The sequence below is a fragment of the Phoca vitulina genome, unplaced genomic scaffold, assembly GCF_004348235.1.
Source record: "Phoca vitulina isolate PV1807 unplaced genomic scaffold, GSC_HSeal_1.0 scaffold9, whole genome shotgun sequence".
NCBI lineage: Eukaryota > Metazoa > Chordata > Mammalia > Carnivora > Phocidae > Phoca > Phoca vitulina.
Genome location: NW_022589712.1, coordinates 17,506,479 through 17,519,571, shown reverse-complemented (window position 1 = coordinate 17,519,571; position 13,093 = coordinate 17,506,479). Strand labels below are relative to the sequence as shown.

Sequence of the window (13,093 nt, the reverse complement as noted above, 5' to 3'; positions counted from 1 at the left end):
GTGAATATTCTGGAAACAGTTCTAAAATGGTGATAGTGACCTGGGTTCTGGGTGAGAGTCATTCCTGAAATGGTCTCAGGGGAAGAAGGTCCTGAGCCAAATCAGCATAGGAAATAGCACAGCCAGTGCGGAGAATTGGACCGAGGTCATGGCTGGGAAGGCAACAAGCCAGGGGGACAAGAACAGAACAGAAATAGAGAAGGAGCTGTAATGTCAGCTCCCAAATATGGATAAGGTCCTAATAGATTTGTCAAAAAAGCATGACATCCCGTGCATTTTGTATTTGCATTTGTTTTGTATTATGCTTTTCATAGAGAGAGAAAATAAAAACAAAATGTCGGAGCTCTTTGCAGTGATTTTTCCCTTGTGCCATCTCTACTTGGATGGTATCCTTTCTGCTCATGCTCATTTCTTCTAGTGGCAATTTTCTCAAAATGAAACTCAGTTCAGAACTTCCAAATGAAGGAATAAACAAATGCATAAGAATTTAGAGACTCAATGCAAATGTGATCTTAGGCCTTCAGTGTTGCCGTACAAAGTTTAACTTCATCTGTTGTTATCAGCTCAATCTTGGCTATTGCTTTTATAGAGAGACCGTGCAGGTCTCAGGAGAGGAACACCCTCCCCACACCCCCCCATCTGTGGTTTTGCTTTCTGTGGTTTCAGTTACCCGTGGTCAACCGCAGTCCGGAAGCAGATGATCCTCCTTCTGACGTAGCATCAGAAGGTCAATAGAAGCCTAATGCTATGTCACCGTGCCTACGTCACTAACCTCACTTCACCTCATCACACAGGCATTTTGTATTTCTCATCATCACAAGAAGAAGGGTGAGTGCAGTTCAATAAGATATTTTGAGAGGGACCACATTCACATAACTTTTATGACATTACATTGTTACAGTTCTATTTTATTACTCCTTTATTAGTTATTATTAATCTCTTACTAAGCCTAATTTATAAATTAAACTTTATCATACACACACACACACGTACAGAGTATATATAGGGTTGGGTACTATCCACAGTTTCAGGCATCCACTGGGGGTCTTGGAACACATCCCCCACTGATAAAGGCGGCACTGCTGTACTTGATTTCTAAGGCCCAACCAAGGACTTCAGAAAGCACGAATGCCTGTTAGTTAGTCCATATCTAATCATGAAGGAAGGAAGCTCAAAGACTTAACTGGTGGTTATTTCTCTGGAATCGATAACCAAGCTGAAAGAGCCACATAGAGCCAGCAATGTTATAGAGAAATTTGCCAAATCAGCTGAGAGATGAATGATACTTTATTAATTAATCTCACCTTAAATAACTTGGCTCTTGGATCGGTATACTTTGACACTTTGCTTTTTCAATATTTACCTCAGAGGTCCTAAAAGCATTCGTTTTTGCTTACTCCTGGGAGATGCGGTGATGGTATTATTGGTGAAATAGCACAGTGGAAATAAACGTGTTCATTCCCATTACTCAAAACATGTAAGCTATTTGAGGAACATTAGCCTGAAATTTCTCACCAGAGTCTTGCCCTGTCTTTGCCCTCTTACGTAGAGATCTGCCACTACTATTATGAGTAATTGTCACTTCTTCCCTGTCACCACCCTCCAGAATTAATTTACCTCCCTTCTCTACAGTGAGGTTCAAATGCAGAATGGGGTGAGGCTTGAGGAGCAAAGAGAAACATGTAGCTCAAGACTGACTTTCCAAGCTGGACCCCACCCCCCACCACGTGGCCCTCCCAACGTGCTTTGGGGTTGGGCAAAGTGGCTCCAAGGGTAAGGGTGGGCTAGAAAGCAACAGTGGATGTTCTGTGCATGAAGAGGAGAAATGCAAGGGAGAAGTATCACACTGTAGAGACATATGTTGGTTCCTCAGTAAATCCAAATGCATTTAAGTGCTGACTGAATGCTCATCACCATTCTCAGATGCCAGAGTGGTAGCATTTCCTTAGGGAGGTTAAATGGCTTGCAGGTTACTGAGCCTCCAGATAAATCTGCCTGTTAGACGACACCCTATATGGCTCTGAGACAGATGGTCAGTGAGACATCCTTCAATACACTGTTTTAGGCATTTTGGGTTTGGTATAGAAAAAAATAGTTTTATCATCTTTGTGTGTGTGTGTGTGACTTGGTGATGAATTTTACTATTTAATAAGTGATTATTACAGTACCTTTTTTTTTGCAATCACACTAAAAAATCTTATCAGGGGAATCAGCTGTAAAAGCTTATGGAAAATAAGTACTTTTATATAAGTGAACTAATTTGAAAATGCAGGTGAGGAAGATTGTGTTTTCTTGGGGACTTGGAGAAGCTAGAATGGGGTGGGGGTGGAGGCCAGTTAGTAACAGGGGGGTTCAGTGAGCATCTGGCTACCAGCACACAGAGGGGCTCCAGGGGCAGGCATGGCGGGCGGTGGCGTCAGTAACTGCTTTGGAGGGAATAGGCTCTGATTTATTCTGAGGTAAAGCAGAAATCCCAACTCAAGGGCAAGTTGGAAGAATGAGTTTCAACCTGTAGTTTGCCTGTTGCTCAGTCAACAACTGTGGATGCTCTCATCCCTGGTAAAGCAAATAATTTTTGAATGTCTATGTATGAAGAGTTTTCACCTGGATTATGGAATTGCCGCCTCAAAGAGGCCTGTAAATCTTTGCCCAGTCATGTCCAAGAATCTCAATTGTGACTAAAAGTTTCTGTTCAAACTCAAGTATCCCTACTCCGAATTTACTATCTGGAGTTTAGCTCTGCTGTCCATATCCCTGGGAAATAGCTGTATATTAATTATTTAGGCCGATTTTATTTTGTTATTTTTATTTTATTTTATTTTTTTAAAGATTTTATTTATCCATTTGACAGAGAGAGACACAGCGAGAGAGGGAACACAAGCAGGGGGAGTGGGAGAGGGAGAAGCAGGCCTCACGCTGAGCAAGGAGTCCTAGGCGGGGCTGGAGCCTAACGCGGGGCTCGATCCCAGGACTCTGGGATCATGACCTGAGCCGAAAGCAGACGTTTAATGACTGAGCCACTCAGGTGCCCCTATTTAGGCCAATTTTAAATTTCTTCAGAGCTGAACAAAATTGAGATGACCCACAGTGAGTTATTCCTAAGAGATTGGTAGAATAGCCTTCTAGAAATGAAGGTCTGCAACAGAAATTGCTAGTAATTTTGTAAATCAATTTAACGGAGCCACTTGGATAATGTTAAAAAATATTTACTTAACTGGGTTTTAAAATGCCATTTCCTGGCATCCAAATGCTTAAATAACTACACCATGGTAAACACGCAAATGTAGTTTTGCTAAAGAGTTTATTTTGGCCAGAAGCCGTCACATTGGTTAATTAGTAAAAGGATGATGTAGTCTTTGGGGAGAAAGTACTTAAATATGACATTGGAAAAACCTTTCTAAACATTAATGTTAAATCTTTAAAATATTTAGAGAGAAAAATTAGATGTTTGTAACACTAGGGAACTTGCATGAATTTCTTTATCTGACTTCAAAATAATTATCATGTGATTTCTATGATTCATCCAGCCTGAAATAAAATAATTAGCATGAAATAAATGCAGGGAATTTGATAAATACATGCTCCCCTTTAGGGGCTAAAGGATTTATTTTGACAGCATTTCCATTTGCACCAATTGTTCTAATAAAGATAATTTTCATATTTTAAAAATTATGCAGTTCTGATTTTTCTCCTTTATAGAACACACCCATCAAATAAGACAATAAAAAAAACTTACAGAGCCCTCCTAAATGTTTTTAATTTTTAAAAATATGCCTGCACTTTTTCTGCCAATCACTAGTAGTTGCAAACAGTGTAGTGTTGAGGCAAGAGCCTGAGGTTATTGTAATAACTGAGGAAAAATAAAATAATGCTCTTGAAAGCTCCTGGCACATAGGAGGCCCTCAATAATCAAGTATTAAATTCTTCATGGAGCTGGAAATGTATGGAAAAAAGGAATTTATTTAGAAATTTTACTTTCAAAAATCTTAAAATTTCCTTGGTTCCAAACTTTCAACCAACATACATTGTGTCCTTATGCATTTGAAGAGACCTTGGAACCACGTGCTATCTTCCCATAGCAGTGTAATTCCCGTGCCAGTGATTAACAGCAAGCATGGTTTATTTTGTCTTCATTAGCAGGAGCTGACAAGGGACCTAGTTCTCTTAGTCTCAGCTAAGAAAGGAGGAGTCAGCTGTGATTAACTTGCAATACTTACCTCAGTTTCAGTGATATAGTGATCTGGAGGCAAAGCTACCAAATGAATCAACTGTCTCTAAATTCACATGGGGGCCACAGCTAGATTTGCACAGGTACTCCATTTTCACGTGCAAAAATGTCAGATAATTCTATTGTGTACAGACCTTCTTGGCCCAGCTACTTTGTCCCATCTTTCTCCTTTCATATAAAGGAATTCTATATTTAAAAGAAAAAATAACTGGTAACTAGTTTACTGATTCTTTTAATGTCTTTATCAAAGACCTTGTTCGTTTTCATTTGAGGAGTCTGTTTAAAGGGCAAATAAACATGCTCACCTGTGTACTAAGAAGAGGAATAATTTCTAATGAACAGTAAGTGTTCATTGAACAATAATGAATGATCGTGTCCAATGACTTGTGACCTTGATCAAAATCAGCTCTTAATCTTTCCAGCTCTATCAAATTAATAATCATGATTAACATCTAAATAGCTTCAGGGTTTCTATAGGTTTCTTAATTTAGAGAATAGTAACAAGGTATTGGGGAAGCCAAAATATTTATCCCTGTAATTTCAATTCTGTAACACCTACATGTTAAACTTAAATATCTCTTGTAGCAAATCTATCCACCCATCCATCCATCCACCCACTCACTCATAATTGTACTGGACACCATCAAAAGGTTAGGGGAAAAGAACTCTCAAGAATTTGGAGATCCCAGATGTGAGAAATTCCAGATGGTAATGTAAGGGAGGGAAACCTTTTCCTCTGCCCTCTTAGGTTACTCCCTTTGGCTGGGTACTGGGAATTAACAGGTCCTGGGAATTAACTGTTAACAGAACAGGTTTATATCCTATGCACATGGGGAGCCTCACAGAAAAGAAGTGAAAATCCCCCAGAGTGGTTAGGCCTGGGAGCTTATGTACCATTTTAACAAAGGATGACAAATTGCATAGAAGTGACAAGACAAAGGAAAAGGGATGTGGACTTGTAGGGCAGTAAATTGTGGGAAGGTAAATATATGGGAGAAAGTAATGGAAAGTAAGGGTTATTTGTAAGGTTTGTTATGCAGACTTAAGTCAGCGTTTTATGTTCTCTTCCAGGTTTGGGAGAGGGGAGAGGGGCCACTTTCACAAAGGGAAATTTATGCTTGCTTTGAGGCTGAAAAGGGGGGAGGAGAGCGAACTCCTCCTATGTCTGCTGTTTTCTTAATTGCCTTCAGTTCAAAAGAATCTTTATGTCATAGTGGCATATTTTGGGGGTGGCATATTCTGATCCCCTTCATTAGCATGGTGCAAAAGAAAGCAAACTAAATAGAGATCCTATTCTGGGTCTCCCCCTTACTACCCTTGTGTCATTTCTTAGGTTTAATTTCTCTGACACTCAGCTATCTTACCTAAGAGATGATAATTCTGATCCTACCTGTGAGGTTAGAATAAGGACTGAGAACTGTGTAGAACTTGTAAACTGTTAAGAACTTTACACATGTTGAGTATTACATGTTAAATGCTCTGTGTGGTGTAGACTCCATGTTAGTTTTTCTCAATTAAACAAAAAGCATTGCACCTAGAGAATCTCTAGGTGGGTACAAGAGAGGTTACTTTATATACTCTCAAAAAGATTGTTTCTTTTTCATGTCCCTAAATCCATATTAATAGCTTTTTTTCTTTTATTTCAAAATATATTATGACATCCTTTTAAAATTACATTTAAGATTCTTATGTGCTTCCCTCCCCAAACCCCTACCCCCAGTTGGTAACCTTTGGTCAAAATGTAATAAATAGTTCTCCGGAAAAGTATTCGTGATGGCTCAAGTCCAGGATAGGCCTCCTGGAGGAAAGAGCACTTAAACTGGGCACGCAGGAAGAGAAGCCTTGGCCAGAACAGAGAGAGAATGGTCTTCTAGAATAAAGCAAAAGTGTACATGTAAAACAAAGAGATGGCAAGAACAGAGAATGCAGGGAAATATAACTGTAGAATATCTTAAAACATTTTCAAATATAACCCCAAAGGTAATTTAATTATTTCAAAATGGTCCCTTCTGAGGAGTCAGTTCAGTGAAGATTTTTGCTCTATGAATCCTGGCTCTTTTGTTTTATTTTTTATCTCTCTGAAGAAAAGAACATGATCTAATTAAAGTTTGAAGACCAAGGTAAGTGTCAAAATGGCTACATGTAAAGTCCTCTGTAAGAATTCTATTCTTTCATAACAGAAAGCAGCCTTAATTTGGCTGAATGCAATGGTGATTTTTCTTTTCAGTAAGAGCTTTGGGTAAAAAATAGTTATCCAACTCTTCTTCTGAAAAATGCAGCAGAACTTTTAGAATCAAACAAAAACAACCTTTTTAGACATAGGCAGCCAAGTAAATCCCTAAAGGTGCCCAGCTCTGTTTCAGCAGTGAACCAAGAAGGTGCACTTTGACAGAGTTTATTTTCACGTTGGCAAACAGGAAAGGACAGTGAGATGCTTTCCCGTACTACTTCCTGTAGAGCAGATCTGTCACTTCACCAGGCTCAATCATGATGCAAACTAAACTTTTCTGGAGACATTTGGGATATAAACTATTACCACACATGTGCAGAGTATCTTTCAAATCTCTGTGTTCGATATAAATGTCAAATGTGTTCTTCCTCGTCTTTGGAAGATTCTAGGAGTGCCTGGCAAGAAGAGGCTGCTGACTGGAGTCCAGAGCCAAGCTAATCAACTCTCCTGAGTCAAAAAAGTGTCTGAATGATGAGTCCCAAGGCAGATTTCAGGAATGTAGAACATTTGGTAAGTTTGCATGTTGTTACCAGGAGCCTCTTGTTTGCTCTGCTGGTGAAACCAAAGCCAAGAACTTCCTGGGGAACCAGAAACTCTTGGGTCATAATACAGTTCTTTGAAAAGCCCTTTCCCATTCATTCACTCACAAATGCATATCAGATTACGACCAACCACGTGGAGTCCATTGTGCTGGGGGCTACAGAGGACAAATGAGTATAAAGACTTAAATTTCTATCCTAGAGGAGTGATTGGTTTTTAGGGGAGACAGGCACATAGTTCAGACTTTACCCTATGGGCACTGGAAACAATTAAAATGCTTAAACAGATACTAGCACAACAAGATTGTGCTTTAAAAAAGGCAAGATTCGAGTCAAAGCAACCAAATGGAAGTTGTTTCAATAATCAGTAGTCAAGAGAGGATCGTGGCCTGAACTAAGGCAGTGGAGTAGAAATAGACAAATGTGACCAGGTTTGAGGAAGTACCACTGGAGAACTTGACCATTAATCAGATGTGAGGAAGGGGTATAAGAAGGAAAAACCCTATGACGAACTCCACAGGAGAAAATGGTAAGCCCATGTTTGGGGGAGAGCTGGGTATAACATTGGGAAATAAAACTGATGCCCTGGTTCCAGTTAGAGCAAGAAGTGGAGGGGATTTTCAGGGAGAAGTTTAAGGATCTAGGGACATGAGCTTACTATACAATAAGGCAATGTTTTCCACAATAGATCATGACTCATTAGTGGGCCAAGAAGTCACTTTAGCAGGTTTTGTCCAGTATTATTTTTAACTTTTAAAGCAGTTTTGTTGAAGTATAATTTATACACCTATTGTAAGTGTACAAGTAATTTTTAGCAAATTTATGGTTATAAAGCCATCACCATAATCCAGTATTAGAACATTTCCAACAAAGTTTTACTTCAATTCATTCAAATCCTCAGCCCTAGGCAACCCCTGATCTGCTGTCTTGTTATATTTGCATTTTCTAGACACTTCATATAAATGGAATCATACAATAGTCTTTTGTGTCTAGCTTCTTCCACTTAGCATGGTGTTTTTGAGGCTCATCTACATTGAACATATACTGATATTTTCTTTTTATTGCTAAATAGTTCAATATATGGATATACCATATTGTGTTCTCTAGTTGATAGACATTTGGATTGTTTCCAGTTTGGGGCTAATATAAATAATGCTGCTATAAACATTTGTGTATATGTGTTTGGATGGAAATATGTCTTTATTTCTCTCGGATATATCCTTAGGAGTGGAACTGCTGTATTATATGACAAGTTTATGTTTAACTTTTTAGAAATGGCTACATTATTTTTCAAAATGGCTGTCCCATTTTACATTCCCAACAGCAATGTATAGGTGTTTCAGTTGCTCCATACTCTCCGGTCAGTAGTGTTAGTCTTTTGATTATGTCTCTTATTGTGGGGTCTATAGGGGTATCTCATTGTGGTTCTAATTTCCCTAATGTGGTTGAGCACATCTTGCTGTGCTTATTGACCATTCATATAGCTTCATGTCTTTTGTGCATTTTGTAACTGGGTTGTTTTCTTCTTATTATTGAATTATGAGGGGCCTTGATATATTTCTTTATCAGGTATAAGATCAACAAATATTTCCTTAGCAAATGTTTCTTCCAGCCCGTAACTTGTCTTTGCATTTTCTTAATGGTATCTTTTGAAGCACATAAGTTTTTGATGAAATACAATTTATCAATTTTTCTTTTATGGATTTTTCTTTTGGTATTTTATCTAAGAACTCTGTCCAACCCAAGGTCACAAAGATTTTCTCTTATGTTTTCTTCAAGAAGTTTTATAGTTTTAGCTGTTATATTTAGGTCTATGATTAATTTTTTTTTTTTTAGGGACTAACACACCCTTTTAATATGTTTTTAAATATTTTTAAGGTTTAAAAAGTGTTTAAAGTTTGTAATTCCTAGTAGGAAAACATTATCTGAATGAATACCCTAATGGCAAACCACTATAGAATGTTTCAGTTGCATGTGGGGCAGAGGGGTAGGGATTCTCTTCACAGCACCCCAGCTTTCTTCATGAGAAGGTCAGAGGTACACAGGTTTGTATTATTGTGACATCCTTTAGGTAATCGTTGCTTTTCCTTCAGCAAGGGCTTTATTTTTCAGAAAGACATGCTTGACCTCCAAATTTGGCTGATAATTTACTGATGAGATTCATAACCTTTGGATTGCTCTGATATTTTGACATATTCGCTGGGTTCTGGGCCACATCCTGGAAGGCCACCATAACTTCTGGATCCTGCATGGCTGTGAGAACCTCTGGATGACTAAGAATTTCATTGAGCCCAGACATTCCTGCCATTCCAGCTATCCCCCCTACCATTCCAGGCATCCCCCCTGCCATTCCAGGCATTCCTCCAGGAAAATTACCAGGCATTCCTCCAGGAAAGCCACCTGGGAAAGAGTCATACTGAGCTCCTGATTGTTGTCTGGCTTCTTCCTCCCTCTGGGCCTTCTTAACTCTCATGTTCTCCCCGAGCCTTCTTAACCCTTTCTATTCTTTCTTTGATTTCTTGCTCTTCACGTTTTTGCTCATACTTTCTCTGATGTTCAGAAATTTTCTGGGCCCTCGGTTGAACTTCTTTCAGCATTGCGCTAGCATCTTCATCGTAATCCAGTTTACAGGCAAGGGCAAGATCATGTGCTGTTTCTTCCCAATTGCCCAGAAGTCTGTGTGCTTTCCCTCGCCACTTATAAGGCTGAGCTGAATCAGGATTTACTTCAATAGCTCTGTCACAGTATCGAATGGCAGCATTTGGCTTCTGTAATTTGATGAAGACACTGGCTGTCTTGGCATACAGAATGGCCGAGCGAGGATTCAATTTGATGGCATCTGTGAACAAGTCAATGGCTTTCTGTAGTTCACCATCACTTAGGGCATCAATGGCAGCCACTTTTTTATCATTTGCCTGATCCATCATTTCCTCGGTTATCTCTACATTTTCATCTCCCATTTCTTGAGGGGCATCAGTATCTGGTTCAATCACACCTTCATTGTCAATTTCTGGATCACTATGGTTCGCCTGTCTTTATGTTTTCCTCTGCCTTCTTACTATCTGTTTTTTCTTCCTTGATATTGTCTTCTGATTTAGCTTTATGAGTGGCAGGTGGTATTTTACCCCCCATGCTCTCCACCCACTCCCGCAGGAAGCGCATTTCCTCGGTGTGCAGAACGCTTGGATCCTGCTTACACATTTTCACGAGGCCCAAAGCTCGCTCACTTTGCGGGGGTCCATGGTCCAGAGGCGGTGGCAGGCGGCCAGCGGCAGGCGCGGCTGAGGTTGCAGCCCGATTCCAGGTGCTGGTCTATGATTAATTTTGAGTTAAGTGTTGTGTATGGTATGAGGTAAGGATATAACTTCATTTTTTTTATGTGGATATACAATTGTCCAACAATGAGTATTTTTTTAAAAAAGACAATGGAAGATTCTACAGTGCAGTCCACATTGTTCTATAAAATATATACATATTCCATGTGTTTTCTGAGTTGTGAAAAAGAAAAGGATTTATTTTTTGTTCATGATCAAAATATCCTCAAAACTACTGCATTATGGCTTCCAGAGTATGCAGTGCAAAGATTTTGGAAGGAGGAAAAGGAAAAGGTAGGAAACAATTGAGAACAATGGTCATGAGAGAGGAAGCTCAGAGTCAGGACTTAAATCCAGGACAATGACCAAGCTTAGAGTGATAGGAGCTGGTGAGGGTCCTATCATGTTCAGGGACTCAGGCTCTAATAAAAGCCACCATGAGTGGAAGAAATCTGTGAACATGCAATGAAGGGAGTGTATGCTTCTAACATGGAGGATTAGAGTAAATTCTTCAAGGGAGAGAACATTTGAGTTGGACTTGAAGAATGAAGAGTCTTTGTCAGGTACCCCAGGGAGGGAAGCACAGGGAAAAGCAGGGGTCTGAAAATGAATAGATCAACTGGAAAGAAAAGAGCCACTAGCCCCTGAGGTAAGAAAGGATAGAAAAGTAAGTCAACTATGAATGACTCTTCTTTAATTACTGAAGACTCATTTTTCCCCCAAGTGATAAGCTTTAAAAAAAAAAAATTAGTATTGCTGGTGATGACAGCCTGTCCACGCTTCTACTTTTTTTACTTAAAAAAAAATCTACAGCATCGTGAGAAGTTAGAATACCCGGCTGCTCCTTGGTGTTGTTCTTCCTCCCCATCCCAATAAACCATGTCAATATTTAGCTCCCTTTAATATTAGGACATTCTGCACAAAGTTAAGTGAAGCTAGTGGCATGTTTATGTCGGATCTTTACTCCAATTATAATTTGGATTCTTTCAGGGCACCAGGTGCCTCAGTTGGTTGTCTGCCTTCAGCTCAGGTCATCATCTCAGGATCCTGGGATCGACCCCACCTTGGGAGGGGGGAAAAAAATCCCTGCTCAGTGAGGAGTCTGTTCTCTCTGCCCCCCTACTTGTGCTCTCTCTCACTCTCAAATAAATAAATTAAACTTTAAAAAAACAAACAACCAAACAAATAATTTGGATTCTTTCCTAAAAGTTAATTTCCACATAGAAGCCAAAAAACTGAGGTGTGTGCAAGTGCATGCATTTTTTTAGTTCACAAATATGTAAAAAAAGAATTCCTATTTGATATCTATGACAAATATAGTGTCTACCATCACTTTGCTTTTACTTTTGACCTTGAACAAATATAATGTTTTAAGCCTTGATTGCTTTATCTGTAAATTAAGAAACCTGGACTATTCTAAATTTCTCTTGCCACAATAGATGCATGACTATTTTAGGCATCTCCATAGACATCTTCAGTGCAACTTATATTCACTAATGCAAGCCAAGATCCAAAAGTAACAGATAAATCCACCAACAGGACAGAAAAGTGTAAATAATGAGAATAATGGCTATCCATACACATTTATAAGAAATGACATTTCCTTTCATAGTAAACTTTTAAATTCTTAAACACATGAAATATATTGTATTTTCTTATGCAACCAGTTTGTAACAGATGTGACTTTTCATCTTAGGCAGTTACGCACTTACTCATTTATTCAACAAGTATTTCTGGGCCACACATGGCATGCAGAGTATTGCCCTCGGTCCTGTAATGGGCACAAACACCTGAAAACGGTCATCTTATGATCTAAGGGAGCTAGGACAGGAACATAAATAAGTATGGTACTAGTCAGTACATACGATCAATAGGGCGGGGGGGGGGGTCACAGGTAATGATTACTATAAAGTACAAGGGTGATGAGAAAGACCCCAGAGGGCAGGACTTGAGAGGAGCCCTTTGCATCCTCATAAACACCTGCTCCCAAGAATGGTGCAGACTACCTGAAGGTTAGATCAACTTGGCAGAAGAGCAAGAACATAATTTGTGTCAGTATGAGCCCATGAACCAAACAGGTTTAACTTTTAGGTCTACAGTCCTCGACAGGGTCCCCTCAGAACGCTTTAGGGCGTTTTCTGTAAATGACCCTGGTTTTGGCACTGCTTCTACTGCCTCGTATTTTCATTTTCAGCTGTTAGTTTAGACTCAGAGTTACATCATAGAAGTACAGGAACTACACATAGGGGTTTAAAAATACTGTAAATTGAAATAAAACTTAGGAAATAGATGATGTTTTAGTATGCCATTTTAAATATCACATTTCCTCTTTTTTAAGCTGGCAGAAGTCATAACTTAGTTATTTGAATATCTTTAAAGACTAACACATGGATTTTTCCTGACTTATATTTAGTCTTTAAAAAACTATGTTTTTTTTTTTAAAAAAAAACAACTGTGTTGTTTTGAAACCCAATTTTGGAGGCCGGTAGAGACGTACATACCTATTCAGGGTATAATGGGAAATGGAGGGAGAGGCCAGGACTTGGGGTCAATGTCTAGTTCTGTCATTAACTTATTGTGAAGCCTTGGATGAATCGCTTAATTTTACTAAATTTAGGTTTTCTTAGCCACAAAATCAGGGGACTGAAATAAATGATCTCTAAATTCCCTTCTAGTTCTTATGATTTTTGCCTATATTTATAATTTCTTCTGTATAGAGGCAAATTCCCAAGTTTTATAGATTAATATTTACTCCTTACTACAAGTACCAAGACTGTCTCTG

The 13,093-nt window shown here is 39.0% G+C and overlaps 1 pseudogene; it reads right to left on the bottom strand.

Moving 5' to 3' along the window:
* Positions 1-9,098: 9,098 nt before the first annotated feature.
* Positions 9,099-10,239, bottom strand: LOC116634688 (annotated as a pseudogene).
* Between the last annotated feature and the right edge of the window lie 2,854 nt (positions 10,240-13,093).